A 13,531-nucleotide genomic window follows, 5' to 3' on the forward strand; every position below is an offset into this window, starting at 1 on the left:
TGATCTAACTTTCCAGACTTACCTTTTACACATGTGATTTTGTCAAAGCTCTTTCATATAGAAAACATCCACCACCCTGCCTTCATCAATCCTTTTGGTTAATTATTCTAACAACTCTAACAGACATAATTTCCAATGCTCAAAGCCATGTTGACTATCCTTAATCAATCTTTGTCGATCCTGTCCCTCAGAATTCCCTCCAGTGGTTTACCCACCGTTGATCTCTGGGTCACCAGCTTATAGTTCCCTGGTTTGTCTTTGCTGCCCAGGCAAATCCCAGTCTTCCAGAACTTCACCAATGGCTAAAGATGGCACAAATATCTCTCCAAGGGTCTCTGTATTTTCTTCCCTACCTTCCCACAAGGTCCATGGATGCACTTGGTCAGGCCCCTTAACGTATCTTTCCTCACTTTGCCTTCCAAATCCATCTTTCATCCTTGTTATGCCTTCCAAATCTACTTCTTAGAGCGATACTCACTGACTAAAAGAAATTTTAGCTACTAGTTCAAACTGAAATAGATAATAATATTTGGTATGATGGAGTTTTAGTATTGCAATGTCCTATAATAGCCCTATTAATGTGAAAACTGTTTTAATAGACTGTTGAGGATCAAAGCAGGCTCTGGTAGAAAGGAATTATTTCAGCTTATTAGCAAAGGCAAAGTTACCATTTAGCATGATAGTATGATTAAATCAAAATCGCTGAAGCTCCCAATGAACATCGTTATTAAAATCAGACAGAAAATGGACTTATTTTTGTACTTTTAACTTCAGTCCCACCTTTCTCCTCCTCTATTCTTCTAATAATTTTTTCTTTTGCTTTCAAATCAGAATTTAGTTTTGAATTAACCATTCTAACTTGCGTTTCCTAGTTCAGTCTCTGTAGACTGGATTTTAAAATAGAGCCAAGTATGGAAGAGAATAAGATAGTGTTCGTTGTTGGAAAACCTGAAAGAGTAGGCTTTTGCAAGTCTATTTCTGGCATCTTTGTTCCTATTTTGTAGAACAGCTATTTAGACTTATAAAGGCACAGGTAGCCAGCAATATTAGGTTATGAGATGCAATATTGGGTTGTAAATTGTGATATTGGGTTGTAAGCTGCGATGGAGAAATGGAAAACATTTCTGAGTGGAATGTGCTAGGGCTGAAGGTTTGAAAGAGTTAACAACCGGTATTTAAGAGGCTTCAGATTCTCATTCAGAAGAATGACTCAGAGATGAATAGATTTCATTTGTTTAACTAGGCAATGATTGACAAAGTAGATAAACAGGATCCTACTGAGAAGTACAAAGATTTGTAAATTACTCTACTTCCTAGCATTATGCAATTGAGAAATTGTGAAATATTGATGACTTGAATGCAAATGGTATTTTGTCCTTTATTGAAAAAGGCTTTTAATGCAAGAATAAGGTGGCTTTCTGTAATTATAAATTACATATACCTTGTCCTTCTTACCTAGTAGAGAGAGAGATTTCATCAAGATTCAGCAGATTGGTCACTGGGATAACAGGTCTGTCATATGAGAAGATATTGATCAGGCCTCTATTGTATAGTTTAGATGATAGAGAGGAGTCTTCATTGCACATGTGATTACTGGACTTGGGCAGCGAAACAGCTACATGGCCCTCAAAACCTACATTTAATAAAGTATGGCTGATCAGATTATAGCCTCAGTTCTGCATCCCTACCTATTCATTATTTTACCAAATGTCCATTTAAATCTGCCTTAACAATAGATTACAACACCCGGCTTCCACCATCCTGTGAAGGATAGAAGACCTCTTATTGGCTCTTCTTTCAGTTAGTCCTGACGAAGGGTCTCGGCCCGAAATGTCGACTGCGCCTCTTCCTAGAGATGCTGCCTGGCCTGCTGCGTTCACCAGCAACTTTTATGTGTGTTGCTTGAAATTCCAGTATCTGTAGATTTCCTCGTGTTTGTGTTCTTGTTTCATCTCTGTTTTAAATGGGTGATCCAATTATTTTGAAACAATGACTCCCAATCAATATGAGTGGAAACACCCTCACCACCTCTGTTCTATAAAGAGCAAATAGGTTCTTATTTATTTCACTCGAATTCCTTCACACCTTCCAAAACTCCTGCGATGAAACGCTAACCTGGCATGTCTGGGGATTAGTGTAGTTCATTCCTGTTAGGTTGAAAGGAAAGGTTAAAAATTTGAGAGAGGCATGGTTTTCAAGGGATATTGGAAACTTGGTTCGGAAAAAGAGAGAGATCTACAATAAATATAGGCAGCTTGGAGTAAATGAGGTGCTCAAGGAATATAAAGAATGTAAAAAAGAATCTTAAGAAAGAAATTAGAAAAGCTAAAAGAAGATATGAGGTTGTTTTGGCAAGTGAAGTGGAAATAAATCCAAAGTGTTTCTACAGTTATATTAATAGTAAAAGGATAGTGAGGGATAAAATTGGTCCCTTAGAGAATCAGAGTGGACGGCTATGTACAGAGCCAAAAGAGATGGGGGAGATTTTGAACAATTTCTTTTCTTCGGTATTCACTAAGGAGAAGGATATTGAATTGTGTAAGGTAAGGGAAACAAGTAGGGTAGTTATGGAAACTATGATGATTAAAGAAGAGGAAGTACTGGCGCTTTTAAGGAATATAAAAGTGGATAAGTCTCCGGGTCCTGATAGGATATTCCCTAGGACCTTGAGGGAATTAGTGTGGAAATAGCAGGGGCTCTAACAGAAATGTTTCAAATGTCATTAGAAACAGGAATGGTGCTGGAGGTTTGGCCCATGTTGTTCCATTGTTTAAAAAGGGTTCTAAGAGTAAACCTAGCAATTATCGGCCTGTGAGTTTGACGTCAGTGGTGGGTAAATTGATGGAAAGTATTCTTAGAGACGGTATATATAATTACCTGGATAGACAGGGTCTGATTAGGAACAGTGAACATGGATTTGTGTGTAGAAGTTCATGTTTGATAAATCTTATTGAATTTTTTGAAGAGGTTACTAGGAATGGTACCGAGGGTAAGGCGGTGGATGTTGTCTATATGGACTTCAGTAAGGCCTTTGACAAGGTTCCACACAGAAGGTTAGTTAGGAAGGTTCAAATGTTAGGTATTAATATTGAAGTATTAAAATGGATTCAGCAGTGGCTGGATGGGAGACGCCAGAGAGTAGTGGTGGATAACTGTGTGTCAGATTGGAGGACGGTGTGTAGCGGTGTGCCTCAGGGATCTGTACTGGGTCCAACGTTGTTTGTCATATATATTAATGATCTGGATGATGGGGTGGTAAATTGGATGAGTAAGTATGCAGATGATACTAAGATAGGTGGCGTTGTGGATAATGAAGCAGGTTTTCAAAGCTTGCAGAGAGATTTAGGCCAGTTAGAAGAGTGGGCTGAAAGATGGCAGATGGAGTTTAATGCTGATAAATGTGAGGTGCTACATTTTGGTAGGACTAATCAAAATAGGACATACATGGTAGGGGAGGGAATGTCAACACAGACCATGAGAGGTCTGCCTCGGGCATTTTCATGCCTTACAAGGCGCAGATTGGAAGTCTGTGTGGGGCGCCACTCCTCACACAGACTAGAGCAATGTGTGATTAAGTGCCTTGGTCAAAGGCACAAAGACACAGCCACAGCTGAGGTTCGAACTAGCAACCTTGAGGTAACTAGATGAACGCCTTAACCACTTGGCCACGTGCCCAACATACATGGTAAGTGGTAGTGAATTGAAGAATGCAGAAGAACAGAGGGACCTAGGAATAATGGAGGCCTCCGCAGCCGTGACTCGGTTTACGGACTTGTTTCAGTCAGGAGCCCGGCCATCCGGGATTAAGTGTTGGCTTCAGTGCCCGACCCAAGCTACAGCCCGGGCCCCCAGCAGCTGGCAGTGGCAGCGGAGCCTCCTCCATTACTCGGCCCGACCCAGTGTCTGACGACGCGACCTGCTGATCGATCCCTGCCGGACGAGTCCACCTACCTCAAAGAGCTGACAACAACACACTGCATCAATGGAAACCTGGAAAGATGCACTATTTACTGAGGAACTGTGGGAAAAGAGCTGGGCTGCTGGTCAGATCGAAGCTGAGGGGCTTCAGGGTCCCTATGCCCACCACCTACTAGCTAATGTGCAAGCTATCGAGAACAAGGTGGATATCTTAAAGGGAGACTCACCTACTGCAGGGAGATGCAGAACTGCTGTGTATTCAGTTTCACCGAGACCTGGCTGTCCCCTGCCACCCCCGACTGTGCCATCCGACCGGAGGGATTTTCGATCCATCGGATGGACCGCGCAGTATCTTCGGGCAAGACGAGGGGAGGTGGTGTCTGTCTACTGACCAACACTGCGTGGTGCTCGGACACAGTGGCACTGACAAGCTCGTGCAGCCTGGACCTGGAACACCTGTCGGTGAAGTGTCGTCCCTACTATCTGCCACGGGAATTCACTTCGGTCATACTGACAGCAGTCTACATTTCCCCCCAGGCGGACGTGGAGTGTGCTCTGAACATACTGTATACCAACATCAGTGAACTTGAGACCAGGTATCCGGAGGCTTTGCTCATTACAGCCCGGGACTTTAATCAGGCCAACCTCAGAAAGGTGCCGCAATGGTTAGACCAACATGCCTCCTGCCCCACCAGAGGCCCGAATATATTTGACCACTGCTACACAGCAGTCAAGGATGCCTACCGTTCCGTCCCACGACCTCACTTCGGAAAATCGGACCATCAGGCCATACTCCTCCTCCCGGCTTACAAACAGAAACTGAAGTGGGAGTTCACAGTGTCAAAAGAAGTGTCGCGTTGGACGGAGGAAACAGATGAGGTCTTCTGTGACTGAACCGATGGTCTGGTTAGTATTCAAAGACTCGGCAGCTAACCTCGATGAGTATGCCTCAGCTGTCACAGACTTCATTTGGAAATGCACGGAGGATTGTGTGTCTCGCAAGACGATCTGGGTATTCCTTAACCGGAAACCTTGGATGAATTATGAGGTCAAGTCCCTTTTAAAGGCTAGAGCTGCGGATTTTAGGTCCAGGGATACCAGTCGCTACACCCAATCCAGGTGTGAACTCCGGAAAGCCATTAATGGCGCCAAGAGGCAATATCGAGCCAAGTTAGAAGCCCAGGCTAACCAGAGGGATGCCAGTAGACTATGGCAGGGTCTAAATGAGATCACTGGGTGCAAAGAAAAGGTTGGGAATATCAATAACTGTGGCGCTTCTCTTCCTGATGAACTTAACGTATTCTACGCAAGATTCGAACAGAAGAGGAGCGTCCCGCTCCCTCTGGATGAACCGGACTTGGTGACATCGAGATTCATCATCACCGAGGAGGACGTTAGAAGGGCCTTCCTGAAGATAAATCCAAGGAAGACGACGGACCCAAATGGTGTCCCAGGATGGGTTCTCCGGGCCTGTGCAAGCGAGCTAGCTGGAGTGTTTGTTGACATCTTCAGCTGCTCCTTACTTCAGTCTAAGATCCTCTTGTGTTTTAAGAAGGCAACGATAATCCCAGTGCCGAAGAAGAGCAAGGTGGCATGCCTGAATGACTATCGACCTGCGGCTCTGACATCAATTGCTATGAAATGCTTTGAGAGATTGGTTATGGCACACATCAACTACAGTCTACCGGTCAACCTCGACGCTTTGCAATTCGCCTACCGGAGCAACAGGTCAACAGCAGATGCCATCTCTCTGGCCCTACATTCCTCCTTAGAACACCTGGAGAATAAAGACGCATACGTAAGGCTCCTTTTCATTGACTACAGCTCTGCCTTTAATACCATCATTCCAAATAAACTGATTCCTAAGCTCCGGAACCTGGGTCTTAGCACTCAGATCTGCAGCTGAATCTTCAACTTCCTCACAGACAGGACCCAGGCTGTGAAAATAGGGGACAAGCTCTCCTCTACAATCACTCTGAGCACCGGTGCCCCACAAGGCTGTGTACATAGCCCCCTGCTATACTCACTGTACAGCCATGATTGTGTAGCCAAGTTTCCATCAAACTCAATATATAAGTTTGCTGATGACACAACAATTGCAGGCCGTATCTCGGGTAACGATGAGTTTGAGTACAGAGAGGAAATTAAGAACCTGGTGGCATGGTGCGAAGACAATAACCTATCCCTCAACGTCAGCAAGACGAAGGAATTGGTTGTTGACTTCAGAAGGAGTAGCACACTGCACGACCCAATTTACATCGGTGGTGCGCAAGTGGAACAGGTCAAAAGCTTTAAATTCCTCGGGGCCAATATCACAAATGATCTGACTTGGTCCAACCAAGCAGAGTTCACTGCCAAGAAGGCCCACCAGCGCCTTTACTTCCTGAGAAAACTAATGAAATTTGGCCTTTCCCTTAAAACCCCCAATTTTTATAGATATACCGTAGAAAGCACTCTTCTAGGGTGCATCATAACCTGGTATGGAAGTTGTCCTGTCCAAGACCGAAAGAAGCTGCAGAAGATTGTGAACACAGCACAGCACATCACACAAACCAATCTTCCATCCTTGGACTCACTTTACACCGCATGCTGTCGGAGCAGTGCTGCCAGGATAATCAAGGACACGACCCACCCAGTCAACACACTTTTCGTCCCTCTTCCCTCCAGGAGAAGGTTCAGGAGCTTGAAGACTCGTACGGCCAGATTTGGGAACAGTTTCTTTCCAACTGTGCTAAGACTGCTGAACGGATCCTGACCCGGATCTGGGACATACCCTCCAAATATCCGGACCTACCTCTCATTTTTTTTGCACTACCTTACTTTCCATTTTTCTATTTTCTATTTATGATTTATAATTTAAATTTTTAATATTTACTATCGATTTGTAATCCAGGGAGCGGGAAGCGCAGAATCAAATATTGCTGTGATGATTGTACATTCTAGTATCAATTGTTTGGCGACAATAAGGTATAAAGTATAGTTCCCTGAAGGTGGAATCTCATGTGGATAGGGTGGTGAAGAAAGTTTTGGTATGCTGGCCTTTATAAATCAGAGCATTGAGTATAGGAGTTGGGATGTAATGTTGAAATTGTACAAGGCATTGGTAGGGCTAAATTTGGAGTATTGTGTACAGTTCTGGTCACCGAATTGTAGGAAAGATGTCAACAAAATTAAGAGAGTACAGAGAAGATTTACTAGAATGTTACCTAGGTTTCATCTCCTAAGTTACAGAGAAAGGTTGAACAAGTTTGGTCTTTATTCTTTGGAACGTAAAAGGTTGAGGGGGGACTTGATAGAGGTATTTAAAATTATAATAGAGTTGACGTGGATACGCTTTTCCATTAAGAGTGGGGACAATTCAAACAAGAGGACATGAGTTGAGAGTTAAAGGGCAAAAGTTTAGGGGTAACATGAGGGGGAACTTCTTTACTCAGAGAGTGGTAGCTGTGTGGAATGAGCTTCCAGCAGAAGTGGTTGAGGCAGGTTCAAGGTTGTCATTTAAAGTTAAATTGGATAGCTATATGGACAAGAAAGGATGGAGGGTTATGGGCTGAGTGCAGGTCGGTGGGACTAGGTGAGAGTAAGAGTTCGGCACGGACTAGAAGGGCCGAGATGGCCTGTTTCTGTGCTGTAATTGTTATATGGTTATATAACACCCTAGCGTCCACAGCTGTCTATGGCAATGGATTCCACAGATTCAGTAATGTCTGGTTATAAACCAAAAATTCCTCGTCATCTCTGTTCTAAATGGACGTCACCCTATTCTGAGGCTGTGCCCTCTGGTCCTAGACTCACTCACTATAGAAAACATCCTATCCACATCCACTCCATCTAGGCTTTACAATATTCAATAGGTTTCAAAGAGATTCCCCCCTCACTCTTCGAAACTCCAGGGAGTACAGACTCAGAGCCATAAATCGCTCCTCATATATGAACCTTTTAATTCCCAGAATCATTCTCTTGAACCTCCTCTGGATCCTCTTCAATGCCAACACATCTGTTCTTAGATAAGCAACCCAAAACTGCTCACAATACTCCAAGTAAGGTCTGAATAATGCCTTATAGATGAAAGCAATGGAGGTGGTGGGGCGAGGCTGCAAGAGCATATTGAGGTGGCGGGACCTAGGTCTGAGAGCAAAGGAAAGACCGAGGTTTGGCTGATTTAAATGCTGGGTCAGGGTGTTGGGGCTGGAGCAGAGGGATAAGCTGGTGTTCAGCTCGCTGCTCCACCTTTACTCATCTCTGCACTAAACTGAGGCTGTAGCCTGCAACTAACAGGCTCCTGGATCAGCTGCTGCGATGCTTGACTTTGTGGCCATGGACTCACTTACGTAGAATTCAACTCTGAATGTTAATACTTTTATTGTCTGAACAAGGACTCACTTATGTGCCTGTGGTATTGCTTTCAATCAACTATGTGGGTAGATCCTATCTCTTACTTTTCCCTCTGGCATCTTCCCCACTACTGATGTTAGGCTGACCAGCCTGTAGATCCCTGGCTTATCCTTGCTCCCTCTCTTACAGTGGACTAATATTAGCCACCTCCAATCTTCAGGAACTTCATTGGAGGCTAAACCAGAGTTTTATACACGATTTTCTTAAGTAAAATGGATCTTTTATAGAATAAAGCATCATTATGATTATTCCCTGAATGATATTATAATTAACAGGATACTTCTCAACTTCAGTGAAATGATTTCCATACACAGACTCAACTGATAACATTATTCCTCATCCTATCAAATTTTGGAACATTTCTGGAGAATTTTCACTATAATGGTCTTGGATCATCCTTCATTGTGCATTCCAGAACCTCTTGCACCATGCCAAACTAAAGATTGGCAAGGAAAATAAGCTCTTTACTTTTTTCCATGGGCATGGTTGTAGGGAAATTGCTGGAGAAAGTCATTAGGAATAGGATAGATCAGCACTTGGAAACCCATGGCCTAACTAGGAAGAGCCAGCATGGCTTTGTGCGAGCTTTTTGACAAGGTGATGAGAAAGATTGATGAGGACAGGCAGTGAATGTTGTCTACATGGATTTTAGTAAGGTGTTTGACAGAGTCCCTCATGGGAGGCTAATCCAGATGATTAAAATGCAGAAGTTTAAAATGATTAAAATTAAGGGTCTGCAGCGAATTGGCTGTTTGGATCCAGAACTGGCTTGTGCATGGAAGACAGAGGGTGGTGGGTGGTGGTTGAAGGGACTTTTTCAAGCTTGAGGTCTGTAATTAGTGATGTTCCACAGGGATCTGTACAGGGAACTCTGCTGTTTGTAACGTATATAAATGACATAGATGAAAATGTAGATGGGAGGGTTAGTAAATTTGTGGATGAGACACAGGTTGGTTGAGTTGCGGATAGTGTTGAAGACTGGCAAGGAACACAGTGCAATATAGACCAGTTACAGATGTGGGCAGAGAAATGGCAGATAGAATTTAATCCAGATAAATGTGAGGTTGTGCACCTCAACAGGGCAAATACAAGAAGACAGTATATTGTAACGGACAAGATCCTTAACAGAGTTGCTGATACAAGGGATCTTGAGATCCAAGTTCAATGCTTCTTGAAAGTAGCTACACAGGTCGATAAGGTGGTTAAGAAGGCTTATGGAATGCTTGCTTTTGTTAGTCGAGGCATTGAGTTCAAAAGTCAGGAGGTTATGTTGCAATTTTATAAAACTCTGGTTAGGCCACATCTGAAGGATTGTGTACAGTTCTGGTCGCCCCACTATAGGAAGGATGCTGAGGCTTTGGAGAGGGTGCAGGAGAAGTTTACCAGGATGCTGCCTGATATAGAGAGCATGTGCAATCACAAGGGGCTTGGTTGTTTCCTTTGGAGTGTCAGAGGCTGATAGAAGTTTACAAGTTTACAAGATTATGAGAGGCATTGATAGAGTAGACAGAGAGCATCTGTTTCCCAGTGTTGAAATACCTAATACCAGAGGGCATGTATTGAAGGTGAGAGGGGGTAGGTTCAAGGTGGATGTTTTATAGAGATTCGTGGATGCCTGGAATGTGCTGCCTGTTATGGTGGTAGAGGCAAATACATTAGAGGCTTTTAAGAGTCATTTGGATAAACACATGGATGTAGGGAGGATGGAGGGATATGGACATTATGTAGGTAGGAGGGATGAGTGTTTGGGTGTTTTTGATTTGCTTTTTATCTGGTTTGGAACATTATTTTGGGTCAAATGGCCTGTTCCTGTGTTGTACTCTCCTATGTTCTATTCATATCCATTGCACTATCATGATCCACAATAGCCTGTCTTCTGACATCCCTAATCAGTCACAGCCAGTCCTGTAAGTTTAATCAACCATCTCGTTAATCCAGCACTTCTTAACAACAAGTATCAGTATTCCTTAAGCTCCTCCCCAACTAGGAGTCTTCTGCATCGACTCTCCAACCAAATATATTGCCACTCACTGTTCTCTCTTCCTCCACCAAGGACAATGCTGGTCTCCTGTCGGCATTCCCATTCCCATCACACCTCTGGTCCTTTCTTGTACACCATGTTGTACCAATGGCTGATCACTCTAGATCATCTCTTCTCACTCAATCTCCCTTTGCCAGCCCTTCCTGACCTGAATGATCCCCATAGAAACAGTTATTTGCCCTGTTCACACAGGTCCCATTCCATGCTGAAATAACCCTCCTTGTCTTTCTTTCTTTCTTTTTAAATCTTTTTATTGAATAAGTATACAAAAAGGTAAGCCATATAGGCACTAATACACTGTTAGAATATAATAAAATTACAGGAGATATTAATACAAAAAAAATGATACAAACAGTGTAATTTAAACATAATGTACCAAGGTAACATAATAGTATACTAATTTTTATATATATATCAATAAAGGAAAAAAAAAACCCCAAAAAAACCCACCGTGCAACTAACTAAAAGCAAAGCAAAGCAATGGGCTAACTTGAAACCAAACAGAGTTAAAAAACTTAAAATCACGTCCTCAATCCCGACCTCCATTAAAAACAGTAAAAAAAAACAAGAAGGGTATATATTACATTAAATGAAAATATTGAATAAAAGATCTCCAGGTCTGTTCAAATTTAAATGAAGAGTCATAAAGATTGCTTCTAATTTTCTCCAAATTCAAGCATAATATCGTCTGAGAAAACCAAAAAAAGGTAGTTGGAGCATTAAGCTCTTTCCAATGTTGTAAGATACATCTTTTCGCCATTAAAGTAAGAAATGCAATCATTCTACGGGCTGAAGGAGAAAGATTACTGGAAATTTTAGGTAGTCCAAAGATAGCAGTAATAGGGTGAGGAGAGATATCTATATTCAATACCTTGGAAATAATATTAAAAATGTCTCTCCAAAAAGTTTCCAGAGTAGGACAAGACCAAAACATATGAGTTAATGAGGCTATCTGCCCCAGACATCTATCACAAAAAGGATTAATATGAGAATAAAAGCGAGCTAATTTATCTTTGGACATTTGTGCTCTATGAACAACTTTAAATTGAATTAGGGAATGTTTAGCACAGATAGAGGAAGTATTGACTAATTGTAAAATCTGCCCCCAGTCATCCACGGAAATAATAGATCCCTATTCTTGTTCCCAATCTGACCTAATCTTATCAAATGGAGCTTTCCTAAATTTCATAATAATATTATAAATAATAGCCGATGCACCTTTCTGACATGGATTAAGGTTAATTATAGTATCTAAAATGTATGTAGGAGGAAGCATTGGAAAGGAAGAAAGTATAGTACTTGGGAAATTTCTAACTTGTAGATATCTAAAAAAATGTATTCTTGATAAATTATATTTATTAGATAATTGTTCAAAAGACATAAGGGAACCATCTAAAAATAAATCCAAAAACCGTGAAATACCCTTAGTCTTCCAAATTTGAAAAGCACGATCCGTAAAAGAGGGAGGAAAAAATATGTTACCTAAAATAGGAATCACTAGCCCAAATTGGTTAAGATCAAAAAATTTTCTGAATTGAAACCAAATACGTAAGGTATATTTAACTATCGGGTTAGACACCTGTTTAAGGCGTTTCAAATCAAAAGGAAGAGAAGAACCTAAAATAGAGCCAAGTGTATAGCCCTGAACAGATTGTAATTCCAATGCTACCCATTTAGGAATGGATAGTATATCCTGGTCAAGTAACCAAAATTTCATATGTCGAATATTAATTGCCCAATAATAAAATCTAAAGTTAGGTAATGCTAAGCCTCCATCTCTCTTAGCTTTCTGTAAACCCAGTCTTGGGTTTTTATTTTGCCAAATAAATGAAGAAATTTTGGAGTCAACTTTATCAAAAAAAGATTTTGGAACAAAAGTTGGTAGTGCCTGAAATATATATAAAAATTTTGGCAAAAAAACATCTTAACTGCATTAATACGACCAATCAAAGTTAAATATAAAGGAAACCATTTAGATGAAAGTTGAATAATATGGTCAACTTAGGGTAAAAAGTTAATCTTAAATAAATCTTTGTATTTACAAGTAATTTTAATCCCAAGATATGAAAAATAATTATTAATCAATTTAAATGGAAAGTTATAAGAGAAGTTGTTTATTAATCGGTAAAAGTTCACTCTTACTAAGATTTAATTTATAACCTGAAAAGAGACCAAATTGTGCTAATAGCTCTAAAACAGCAGGGATGGATTTTTGAGGATTAGAAATATATAAAAGTAAGTCATCAGCATAGAGTGATATTTTATGGGACTTTAAGCCCCGAGTTATCCCAGTAATATTTGGAGATTCTCGAATGGCAATTGCAAGAGGTTCTAATGCAATATCAAATAATAAAGGACTAATAGGACACCCTTGTCGAGTACAGAGCCAAGGGATTAATGAAGGTGCAAAACATTTATAAAATTCTACAGTAAACCCATCAGGGCCAGGAGCTTTCCCCAAATTCATAGAGAAAATAACATTCTTAATCTCATCCGTGGTAATGGGAGTATCTAACATAGAAGACATAGCCTGTGAAATCTCAGGGAAGTCTAGATTATCTAAAAAATCATTCATATATTTAGAATCTCGAGGAGACTCTGATTGATATAAGGAAGAATAAAAATCACAGAAAGTTTGATTAATCCCCACATGGTCAAGTATCAGTCGGTCATTTTGGTTATAAATCTGATTAATTTGAGATTTAGCATAACCCTCCTTGTCAAAGCAAACTTCAGCATAACAGTTAAAATCTGTGGGCAAGGTTAAGGATAAAGAGTCAATTGCTTCATTACTACCAAAAATGAATCTAGCCCTTTAAATTCTTCACACAGGAGAATCAATATGAAAATATTTTGCAAAAACATCTTTATTACGTTTGTAAATTAAACAGATATTTTACTAAAATGACCAATGAAATCATTCCTAATATGCAACAGGAGAATTGTTTTATTATCTGGAACCCAAGTGCAATTAGATTGTGCCTGTAGATATAATATTATATTTGAAAACTTGTGTATTTTATATTTCCAAAAGCAGTAATGCTATGGTTTATAATATGTTATAGACAGGAAGGATAAACACTCAGTGTACCATCTGACTTTGATAAATTTGCTGTGGTTTAAAGATTAACTCACTGATAAAGATTTCAAGTACAGCAAACAATTGCACCAATCTCT

Source organism: Mobula birostris, chromosome 4 (assembly GCF_030028105.1).
Source record: "Mobula birostris isolate sMobBir1 chromosome 4, sMobBir1.hap1, whole genome shotgun sequence".
Classification (NCBI taxonomy): domain Eukaryota; kingdom Metazoa; phylum Chordata; class Chondrichthyes; order Myliobatiformes; family Myliobatidae; genus Mobula; species Mobula birostris.